At 47.0% G+C, this 12,514-nt stretch overlaps 1 protein-coding gene across 1 annotated transcript in view; it reads right to left on the bottom strand.

Annotated features, from left to right (window-relative positions):
• The window catches only part of LOC133353941 (histone-lysine N-methyltransferase SETDB2-like), a 56,669-nt gene that overhangs the window by 38,324 nt on the left and 5,831 nt on the right, over positions 1-12,514 (bottom strand). Inside the window, exons 3-7 of the transcript XR_009756503.1 lie at positions 10,679-10,761; positions 9,919-10,050; positions 9,111-9,212; positions 2,725-2,858; positions 752-1,032 (exon numbers count right to left, since the gene is read on the bottom strand). The gene's annotated coding sequence lies outside the window, so the exon portion shown is untranslated. The remainder of the gene's footprint in view (positions 1-751; positions 1,033-2,724; positions 2,859-9,110; positions 9,213-9,918; positions 10,051-10,678; positions 10,762-12,514) is intronic.

Raw genomic sequence — 12,514 nt, 5'->3', positions numbered from 1 at the left:
GTGTGGACCCCTCCTTTGAAGTGAACAGTCTTGTTTTTGTATGCACGCATATATGCTGAACTTCTTTCGCACAGTACATAGCCAACCATGCTCATCGGAAGATGCAGCATCTCATGAGGAAACGGACAAGAGCCATTTCTCCAGGCTCATCGACCACTAATCACGTCGGTAACATTACGGGATTTAACCCCCAATAATGAGAGTACAAAATGATTATCCGAGGAAAGCCACCTGGTGTCTCCGTAGCAGGGTGGGGGGGGTGGTTTGTAGCTCAGTGGCAAAATGTTAACACCTTCGCCTGGTATGCAGGAGGTCTTGGGTTCGAGCCCGACCCTGACGCCTGTATATGTGGAGTTTGCGTGTCTCTCTCTCATCATCATCACGGTGGCTAGATGTTAACTACCTCGCCTGGTATACAGGAGGTCTTGGGTTCGAGCCCGACCCTGACGCCTGTATATGTGGAGTTTGCGTGTCTCTCTCTCCCCGTGGTCGCGTGGATTGTTCTCTCGGGTCCTCCGGTTTTTCCCTCCACATTTAGAATCAACGTCACGTGTTCAGAGTCTTTGGCCGCTATACATTTCCACGCGATGATAAGCACACTTCGTAGGGCTATCATTTGTGATAGCCAGAGCAATGTAAGCTCAGTGGGCCTTACCTGGTAAAATTAAAATTAGTTTAGTTCACAGTGTGGACGTGAAGAAACCCGCGGCACCGCGCCCGCCACCCCTATCCCCCACCCGACGGCACGTACCGCCGGAAGTCCCCGCGAGCGGCGAGCTCCTGTTCTCGCCGGCGCCGTCCGACTCGCTCGCCGAGTTGCTGTCTCCCGCGGGGCGGCTGTTTCCGAGCAAGCCGCCTCGGCCGTTGCTGCGCCCCAGGTTGGGACCCGGTCCGGGGTGCTGCTGGTCACTGTCGTCGCTGCCGCCGCCACCTCCGGCTTTACTGCTGCCGTCGCTCTCTTCGTTGTCTAGGTCGTCGTCATCGTCGTTGTCGTCATGGCCGTCTTCTCCACGGTGTTGCTTGCAGTAGAGTCTGGGGAGGAGGGGCGGCAGTTCCCGCCAGTGTTACAACTGCCACGGAAATTCGCGATTAAAATATTGCCATTTTCTTTTCATGTCGTCAACGATGACGGAGCGGACGACAATCGATGATTATGCCTACCCACCGGAGGCCAAAGCGCGAGAATGAGATGTACTCAACGAGTCCATATTAATGAGTTTGAATGAAAGCTATGAAAAGACTGCACGAGCTCATAGATTGGCTGATCAGATATTGGGTGGGTGGGGGGACGGAGTGGGAATTGCACACCTTTCACACAAAAATGTAATAGCTACGAGTGTTTGACTAAATATGCGAGTGCTTTAGTCGACTGGACTGACGATGACTACATGAAATATACAGACAAATTAGGACTTGACTAAAACTCCACAGGTTGTCGTCAACACAACTAAGACTTTGACTAAACTAAAATAATGCTACATCATGGGACCTCCTTTGCCAGTACCAAAATATGAGAATAGGTTTTCCCCTTTTTTCTGGCAACAAAACAGGTGTGTTAAGATGTTAAAACACCAAACTGAGATATTTTACAAGGAATCATGTCTGCATTAACCACAATACTTGTGGTCAGAATGCAAAAAAAACACATACTCTGATAATATATGCATTTTCTTGGTTCTTTCGGTAAAGTCACGTAGAAGGGAAATAATAAAATTTAAACATAGTAAGTAAATATTATTATATTATTTAAATGTTTTATTTTATTATTTTATTTTATTATTTCCCTTCTACGTGACTTTACCGAAAGAACCAAGAAGATGAATCCCTGCAGTCACGAAAGCTTGAAATCGAATTATATGCATTGTCTTTAAAACTGATTGGTCCACACCAGAGGCAGCTTTCTTCTGAGCTTCGTCTCAAACGGTGTTAGACCAGAGGACGCCTTTTTGAGTATGTTTTTTTGTTTGCATTCTGACCACAAGCATTGTGGTTAACGCAGACGTGATTCCTTGTAAAAGGTTTCAGTTTGGTGTTTTAACATCTTAACACAGCTGTTTTGTTGCCAGAAAAAAGGGGAAAACCTATTCTTGTATAAATAATTCCGGCATCAACACTGGTGCCCATGCACCCACGAGTTACGTCAGCAATTTAAAGGCGGTGTTGCTCTGTCGCTGAACAGCTACCATGATTCATGGCGAACCACACCCGTGGCTTGCTCTCGATACATTGATTAATGCATCGCGAGTATAAGAATCGATGTTCAATAGATTAATCGATGCATGCCTACCGTAGGGCAGTACAATCAACGCACGGACATGGGCACTGACCCCATGTGCGTTCATAATAATCATGTTTTTTTTTTACGCTTTGTTTACCCAGGAGAGCCCGAGTCCCATCGCTCTTTTTCAGGATGCTGCTGCAAGGTTTTCGCAATAGGGGACGGCAACTGCTATGCACTTCCCAATTGTTGTTGTTGCTACGATGACGCCGGCACGGAATAGCGCGCCGTTATGCGAACGACGTCACGGGACATTTAACGATCCGCTGTGAAGATGGCGCGCAGTAAATGACGCTGAATCACTTCCACGGTTATCATCAGGGCGGTCTGCCAGATTGGAACCGCGCACCTCTCGAGGCGAAGCGGCGAACGTGCCAGCAACGGCTCACATCACAATCCCTGTGGGGTTACAAACATCGCCGAGGGTTTTGTGCCACTGCACTCACTTGTAGATGCCCTTCGAGGAGTTCTCTATGATTTTAGCACAGTCCATCTTCCCGCAAACGTAGTGGTAGGTTTTGGAACATTTTTTTATTTCACATCCTATCGTGCCCCCTTGGTTTCTGCATTTGGAGCATTTCTGTCAAAAGAAATCAACAACAAAAATAAAAACGAGCATGAATACCACACAGCCGGGAATGTAGCTGATATCCATTGTTAATTCTGGAGCCCAGCACAAAAACTAAGAAAAATGCTCGACAAAAAATATGAACTTACATTTGTTAATGCACCCGAAATGGGATGGGAAGGGGACGGACTGAGCAAGGGGGAGAAGAGAAGAAGAAGAAGCAATTGAGTCCGAAGACACGGGGGTTGAAGAGGAAGGTTTTGAGGAGAGGCAGAGATGATGAGGCAGAGGTCGCAAACGGGTTTTGATTCCTTACCCGTACCCGGCCGCACCAGGGTCGCAAACGGGTACCCGTACCCGATACCCAGCTGGGTACGGGTAGCCAGGTATTGGGTAGGGTACGGGTATCGGGTACCCGATTGCGACCTCTGGGATGAAGCCATGTTGCAGGCGTGGGTGGGTTGATTCTAGGAACTTGAATTGTGAGAAGAGACAAGACGTTGGGAAATGAATGACAAACGGTGACTCACCAGTGACTCACGGCCTACCCGTACCCGGCCGCACCAGGGTCGCAAACGGGTACCCGTACCCGACTGGGTACGGGTACCCGGCTATTGGGTAGGGTACGGGTATCGGGTACCCGGTTGCGACCTCTGGGATGAGGTTCCACAGGGTGGGGAGGCGTTGCAGCGAAAATAACAGCCGCCGGTGGCCGAGCAGTGAAACAAAACAATACGGAACGATTTTTCCGCACGGCTGCTTTTTGCACTGTAACAGGGCCGAATTGTTAAGGCATGAGCACTCATACCAATAACATCTGACAAACGTGTCCGGCATTAAGTTTAACGGGCACAACTCTGCTGATTCGACCCAGAAAGCCCATATCAGCCCGGATCTTTGTGCTTAAAAAAAAAGCTGTTGGATATAACGCAATTCTGGAAGGCCAGTAGGGTGAAAGTCTAAAACGAATATATCATATTTCAGGATGTTTAAAATTTTCATCAGCATGCTTTCTTTGTTACGTATATATCCCGAAAAAAACATCGTTTATTCACAAGCTTGTCAGTGAAACCCCAATTGTAAATAAGCAGTAAGATGACTCTTTTCTTCGTCTATATTTGATTGTGAAAGATTACAAAAGGCCATGTGGATACACGGTGGGGGGTGGTAAGCATTACAGTACCATACTGGAGAGAATGTCAACTTAGGTTGAAAGTGAAGTTTTACAAACTGAATTCAATAGCAATATTAGGGTGGTGCGGGCACAGCGTTTTATTCGATTTAATTTTATTTCAATCGTTTACACGGATGATCATGTCATTCCGTTTAGACAGTTACCCGGCTATTGTACATGGACACGGGCAATCCGTGGTGCATGACCACAGCAGCAACAAAAGCATCCGAGTACAGGGTCCTTAAGGAAAATGACACACGGCTCTGTGAACCAAACAACCCGAGTTGAAGTCCCGGACATGATCAACATTAGGGGCAAGCGAGATCTGAATCGGTCCTTCGCCAACCCACACTGACCAACGTGGTGAAGTTTGGTCAAACAACCACCATGGTCGACGCAGCAGGGCAAGTCCTTGTCCCAGCAGCGAATTGACAAAGGGCTGTAAATTAAACTGTTATTAAGTAACCATGACATATCGATTTAAAGCTTTCGTGACTGCAGGGATTCATCTTCTTGGTTCTTTCGGTAAAGTCACGTAGAAGGGAAGTAATAAAATAAAACATTATAAAATACAATTCTCACGACGTGTTGGCCACAACGCAAGCAGCCGTCCTCAGGTGAAGAACAGGTCTGTCAAAAAGACAGCGTTCACAGCATTCAGACCCTGTCTTTCCGACAGCCCTGTTCTTCACCTTATTATCTCCCTTCTACGTGACTTTACCGAAAGAATCAAGAAGATAACCATGACATATTTTACATATTCACAGGAAACATTTGCTATTTCATGGCGGGGAAAAATGTGAACAGCTGCAATTGTCAAGAGGCGATAACGGACTAGTTGAGGTTTATATTTATACTTTTGCAATACATGACATCGTATTGTGGCTGTGCCATCCATATTCGTGATTGTGTCACTGATAACACAGTCGTTTAACAGGAGCAGTGGTGTATTTTTTTTTATCTCGGGCAACATATGCAACCGTACTCCTGTGAACTTCCTGGTACATTTCCACGTTTGTTCTCATTTCTCACAAGCGAGGGGTTTTTAAATCCTTTATATTAAGTTTCGCTTGCTTGCTTACGACCGTGCAAATCTTTCGGTCGTTTTTTAACCCACTTCCCGTGATCCAATCGAGCTGACATTTTCCACACAGACTCGTTGTGCCAGACAATTATTGTTCGTGAAAAAAAATTTCCAAAATTTTACACTTTTTAGGCAAAAAAAAATATTTTACATATATTCAAATAGAACGCATTCATGGCTTTGGCTGAACGTCAGAGTGTAAGAGCCCAGAGCGTAACCCCTCCACAGGCCGTGGCGGAGTAGCGCAGTTGGTAGCGCCCTCGCTTCCCATGATAAAGGTCGCGGGATCGATCCCCGCGTCCTCCACAGGCGAAAACATTTTTAAATCCTTTATATTAAGTTCGCTTGCTTGCTTAGGACCGTGCACATCTTTCGGTCGTTTTTTAACCCACTTCCCGTGATCCAATCGAGCTGACATTTTCCACACAGACTCGTTGTGCCAGACAATTATTGTTCGTGAAAAAAAATTCCCAAAATTTTACACTTTTTAGGCAAAAAAAAATATTTTACATATATTCAAATAGAACGCATTCATGGCTTTGGCTGAACGTCAGAGTGTAAGAGCCCAGAGCGTAACCCCTCCACAGGCCGTGGCGGAGTAGCGCAGTTGGTAGCGCCCTCGCTTCCCATGATAAAGGTCGCGGGATCGATCCCCGCGTCCTCCACAGGCGAAAACATTTTTAAATCCTTTATATTAAGTTCGCTTGCTTGCTTAGGACCGTGCACATCTTTCGGTCGTTTTTTAACCCACTTCCCGTGATCCAATCGAGCTGACATTTTGCACACAGACTCGTTGTGCGTGACAATTAATGTTCGTGAATATTTTTTTCCAAAATTGTACACTTTTTAGGACAAAAATATTATATTTAATTACCAATTGCTTAATGGTGCAATGCAATCATCTGACCCATAGGTGGCAGCCATCTCAAGCCAGAGGATGAGAGGACTCGAGCCGCCACGCATATAAAGGATTTATAGTGAAAAACTTTGTTTTGCGGGTTATACTTATTTTTCTCTCTCTCACTCGTCTCATTTTTCACTCCACACCATCGCTACAACAGTCCATGGTTCCTGCTCCCGCGAACTTCACTTCCTGATTCCTCCACCCATGTTTCGTCTCATCCACCACCACACCGAGTTCAACCACCACACTATAGGTCAAAACAACACTCACTCACGCACCCACTCACTCACTCACTCACCACACTGCAGGTCAAAACACTCACCACTCATTCACCCACCCACCCCCTCACTCACTCACTTACCCACTAACTCACTCACTTACCCACGAACTCAATCATTCCCACCCACCCACTCACCACACTGCAGGTCAAAACACTCACCACTCACTCACTCACTCACCACACTGCAGGTCAAAACAAAACACTGCAGGTCAAAACAACACTCACTCACTCACTCACCCACCCCCTCACTCACTCACCCACTCCCTCACTCACTCACTTACCCACTAACTCACCCACCCTCCCACTCACCACACTGCAGGTCAAAACAACACTCACTCACTCACCCCCTCACTCACTCACCCACCCCCTCACTCACTCACCCACCCCCTCACTCACTCACTTACCCACTAACTCACCCACCCACCCACTCACCACACTGCAGGTCAAAACAAAACACTGCAGGTCAAAACAACACTCACTCACTCACCCACCCCCTCACTCACTCACTCACCCACCCCATCACTTACTCACTTACCCACTAACTCACCCACCATCTCACTCATCACACTGCAGGTCAAAACAATACTCACTCACTCACACACCCCCTCACACACTCACTTACCCACTAACTCACTCACCACACTGCAGGTCAAAACAAAACACTGGAGGTCAAAACAACACTCACTCACTCACTTATCCACCCCCTCACTCACTCACCCACTAACTCACTCACCCACTCACCACACTGCAGGTCAACACAACACTCACTCACTCACCCACCCACCCACCCACCCCCTCACTCACTCACTCACCCCCTCACTCACTCACCCCCTCACTCACTCACTTACCCACTAACTCACTCACCCACCCACCCACTCACCACACTACAGGTCAAAACAACACTCACTCACCCGATCACCACACTGCAGATCACAACAACACTCACTCACCCACCCCCTCACTCACTCACTCACCCACCCCCTCACTCACTCACCCACCCACTAACTCACTCACCCACCCACCCACTCACCACACTGCAGGTCAAAACAACACTCACTCACTCACCCACCCCCTCATTCACTTACCCACTAACTCACCCACCCTCCTACTCACCACACTGCAGGTCAAAACAACACTCACTCACTCACTTACCCACCCCCTCACTCACTCACTCACCCACCACCTCACTCACTCACTTACCCACTCACTCACCCACCCACCCACTCACCACACTGCAGGTCAAAACAACACTCACTCACTCATCCACCCCCTCACTCACTCACTTACCCACTAACTCACTCACCCACTCACCACACTGCAGGTCAAAACAACACTCACTCCCTCACTTACCCACCCACCCCCTCACTCACTCACCCCCTCACTCACTCACCCAACCCCTCACTCACTCACTTACCCACTAACTCACTCACCCACCCACCCACTCACTCACCCACCCACCCACCCACTCACCACACTGCAGGTCAAAACAACACTCACTCACCCGATCACCACACTGCAGATCACAACAGCACTCACTCACCCACCCCCTCACTCACTCACCCACCCCTTCACTCACTCACTTACCCACTAACTCACTCACCCACCCACTCACCACACTGCAGATCACAACAACACTCACTCACCCGATCACCACACTGCAGATCACAACACTCACTCACCCACTCACTCACCCGATCACCACACTGCAGATCACAACAACACTCACTCACCCACTCACTCACCCGATCACCACACTGCAGATCACAACAACACTCACTCACCCACTCACTCACCCGATCACCACACTGCAGATCACAACACTTCTCTCTCTCTGCGTCTGCCCATGGACTGCTCCACTTTAGAATTCCCTCCCGTCGTCTCTTTTCCAAAGCTCTTCTGAAAATATTTGTAAATTCAAGCACCGTATGAACTGTTACCTACTATAATTACAAGAGTGCTGTTTGTTACTGGCCACTTGGCCTTTTGAGTCTATGCTCATCAACCATGAAAAAAGTTTCGATTTAAAGCTTTCGTGACTGCAGGGATTCATCTTCTTGGTTCTTTCGGTAAAGTCACGTAGAAGGGAAATAATAAAATAATAAAAATAAAACATAATAAAATAATGTTATTTCAATAAAATAATGTTATTTTATAATAAAATAATAATAAAAAAACATAATAAAATAATGTTATTTTAATAAAATAATGTTATTTAATTATGTTTCATTTTTATTATTTTATTATTTCCCTTCTACGTGACTTTACCGAAAGAATCTAAATAAAACATAATAAAATAATGTTATTTTAATAAAAGAATATGTTATTTTATTGGTTTATTTTTATTATTTTATTATTTCCCTTCTACGTGACTTTACCGAAAGAATCAAGAACATGAAAAAAGTGTGTTAAAAACACCTGTGAAAGAGAAATTGGCCACAGATGCTAATTGTGACCCGAATGAGAAGGGGCCCTGAGAGCAAGCGAGACTTTGCCATGTAAATAATGTGCATTATTTAAAAATATATAAATGCGTGGAGCCGTTGTGGATTGTCAGTCGTAATTATTCAATTAATAAAAATATCTCACGGTTTATTCACCACCAAAATATGAATATAATTAATTCATCCAAGACAACTTTGAGCCTGAAGACCCATTTCTGATGAGGGTCCTGTGTATAGGGTTGCTCAGCTGAAACCATTTGGTATATGGTAGGAAAGAGGAGTTCCCGGAAGAGAACATCGTTCTTACAAACGACAATGATCGTTGTTGTAAATGATAACAACTTCATTGGGACGAGGGTGCCGGTGGTGAAGCAGACTCACTATTCTCTTCCCGCGCTTTATCTCTTTCATAACCGTCTTGACGTCAAAACTTCCAAACTCCCCGCTCGACTTTGGGCCTTCAATTGTTCCGGATGAAAACAGCTGTGGAGCAAATGGAAGGTGACATACCTGATCAACTGCAATACAAAAATAATTAATTTACTGACACATTTATGGGCTGAGACCAACAAAATCTTTAAACAAGAGAACTTGGTCTAATTGCAGGTGGCCGATACCCAGATTCGAACTCAAGGACCAGAGGTCGCAACCGGCTACCCGATACCCGGCTACCTGTACCCGGCCAGGTACGGGTACGGGTACCCGTTTGCGACCCTGGTGCGGCCGGGTACAGGTACGGGTAGGCCGTGAGTCACTGGTGAGTAACCGTTTGTCACTCATTTCGGGTAGGGTACGGGTAGCGTACGGGTACCCATTCCCGGCCGGGTACGGGTACGGGTACCTATTTGCGACCCTGGTGCGGCCGGGTACGGGTACGGGTAAGGAATCAAAACCCGTTTGCGACCTCTGCCAAGGACCCTCAGCCGTGTCGGCTCAGCATCTCTGAGTTTTGAGCCACCCCAACATCTCCGTGCAACCCTTCATGCTAGAATTGTACAGAGCCATCCATCTCTGATATCCCTTCGCGAGTGTCTTGGTCTGCGCAGTAGAGGGCAGCTATTTTCCTACCGCGCTCTGCCGTATAATTTTAACCCAGCATCTCAGCGGTGTTGGCCCAGTGCCTCCGACCTCCCGAGTTGCTCCCCTTGGTTAAAATGAATTCACTTGAGCCACCGGGCAACGTCCTCACCAAGCACTTGTGATGCGCCGCGATCTTTTTGGAAGACACGTAGAGCTTTCCCAGCATCAGCACGTCGTCGCCCTTGTGGCAGAAGCTACACTTGGTGTCAGGGTCTGTCCTGGCGGTGGAGGAGTGGGCGCCCTAGAGTCGTGGAGGGGTGGGGCGAGACGGGGGGGAAGAGCGGTTTGGCAAGAGTGAGGAGGCAAGATGAGGGAGCACGAGGTGAAGGTCAGTCGCTGGCGAAAAAAAAGCATTGACGAGGGTTTGCACAGGTTAACGATGATGTGAAAGGAGCAGAAAGAGAACGCTTTTACCTGCAGTGTGGTGAATGGGTGAGTGAGTGAGTGGTATGGTGATTGAACACAGTATGCATGAGACGAAATAGTGTAGTTGCCCGAGTCTTTAGCACGAGCGTAAGAATTGACGAGTGAAGTTTACGGGAACAACGACGGTTGTAGTAATGCAAGATGCAATGGGGAGAAATATATTTACGTGCCGATACGAGGGCTTAGTGATTAGTGCAGTGCGCTTTGACCCCACCGACCTGAGTTCGATTCCCGGCTTCGGTTAATATCACTCCTCCCCACCCCCCACTTCAGCAACCCACATTGACCATTGTGAAGTACGGCTAAACAGGGACAGACAAAGCTTGGGGAGGCTTTCATCGAGCAGTGGATGAACACAGGGCTGAGAATTATTACTGTGATCGATCAGAATGCATGTCAGGATGACTTCGGTTGTGGGGAAGGGGAGGGGGGGTCGTCGTTACCCGTGACCTGCCAGGCGTCTGTTCCTGTCCATGCTTCGAGGAGACGGTGGACTTTCCCTCTCGGCGGTGTGGCCCCCCCGCCTCTGTGGACAAAGAGTGGAAGGGGCACGGGGCCACGGTGGAGTTCGTTCTCATGCCAACGAGCCCTTCTGCTGCCAAGTCGGTGCTCCTACCACCGCACTCGGGCGGTGTTAATGTAGCCAGCATGTTTTTATTACAGTCACCGTCTTAGTCTATGCGACCTGGAGAAATGGAGTCAAGTCTTAGTCTGCAGATTTAATGTCGATTTAAAGCTTTCGTGACTGCAGGGATTCATCTTCTTGGTTCTTTCGGTAAAGTCACGTAGAAGGGAAATAATAAAATAATAAAAATTTATCACAATAAAATACAATTCTCACGACGTTTCGGCCACAACGCAAGCAGCTGTCCTCAGGTGAAGAACAGGTCTGTCGGAAAGACAGCGTCAGAATGGCGTTGTGGCCGAAACGTCGTGAGCATTGTATTTGATAATGTTTTATTTTTATTATTTTATTATTTCCCTTCTACGTGACTTTACCGAAAGAACCAAGAAGGAGATTTCATGTCGTCAAAATCGCTTAGCCTAATCGACTTAAAGCAGTCTTGGTTATTTAATGTTGGTGCCGTACACTGGCACGGTAGTAAGAGCAGTTTACGCAAATGCTGTCGCAAGAGGCCACGAGTCTGGCACCAGCGGTCCTTCGCTGACCGTGCGTGATGAGATAATGCACGACACCCGCCACTCAGTAAATACTTTCCAGACATATATGGTCAATTACCATTGTTTAGATCTCTCAGTGTCGCAAGATTGATCTTAGTCTGCCGTCTTTATTCAGACTAGTTAATGTTGTCTCACCAGGGCCAGTCATCCCCTGGCCTGGTGTTAGGGTTAGGGCAGTCGTAGTCACCTTCATGCTTCATATTCTTAGGTTTTTTCGGTAAAGTCACGTAGGTAAAAACATTAAAAAGTAAAATAAAATAAAAATCAGAATAAAAAAAAAACATTTTGCTAAAAACGCAGACGTCCCTTCAATTGGTTGCCTTATCCATACTAGGAGCACACATATTCTATGCCATGCAAAGAGTGTTATTGTATATCAAAGAAAGTGCAAATTGTAAATCTCAAAGTGAAAACTCACTCACCGCACGTGTTAGAATGACACGAGTCGCCTTAAGTTTGCCAAATTGTAAATTTTCATGACAGTCGTTTTCGTTTTTATTTTTGTTCCGATTGCCTTGCTTCATTGTGGTCCTGTTATGCTTGGTGTCAATGAGCTAAAAAGTTAAAAGCAAAAACTGGTCTATTCACAAATGTGACAAATACTCGTAACAAACGTATTTCCCCTGTTGGAGAAACAGGCCGAATGCCGTGAAAACAAAAGGTCGGAAGATCCACTGCGATGGACGTGATTGACATTTCTCATCAAAGCGTGCGCCCGTTGTTTGCGGCCGTCAAGTTAAACGTGGCTCAATCCGCGTGTAAATGTCACACGAGCGGTGCTGGGTTGAGCGCCGGCTGGAGATGAAGAATTCTGTTTCCTCTTTTCTCCTGTATTTTAAAGCATAACTGGGGCGCCGCGGTAGCCTGGTACGCAGGAGGTCGTGCGTTCGATCCCGACCCCGACGCCTGTGTATGTGGAGTTTGAGTGTTCTCCCCATGGTCACGTGGATTTTTGGCCGGGTCCTCTGGTTTTTCCCTCCACATTTAGAAATATGCGTTCAGAGTATCGGGCTGCTATAAATTCCCACATTTGTGACCAGGTCGCTTATGAAAAAGAGCCATAGAACTCAGAGGGGGCCTTACCTGGTAAAAAAAAT

This window comes from Lethenteron reissneri, chromosome 45 (assembly GCF_015708825.2).
Source record: "Lethenteron reissneri isolate LAM-NWPU_2019-01 chromosome 45, ASM1570882v1, whole genome shotgun sequence".
NCBI lineage: Eukaryota > Metazoa > Chordata > Hyperoartia > Petromyzontiformes > Petromyzontidae > Lethenteron > Lethenteron reissneri.
This window is presented reverse-complemented; position numbering and strand designations above follow the sequence as displayed.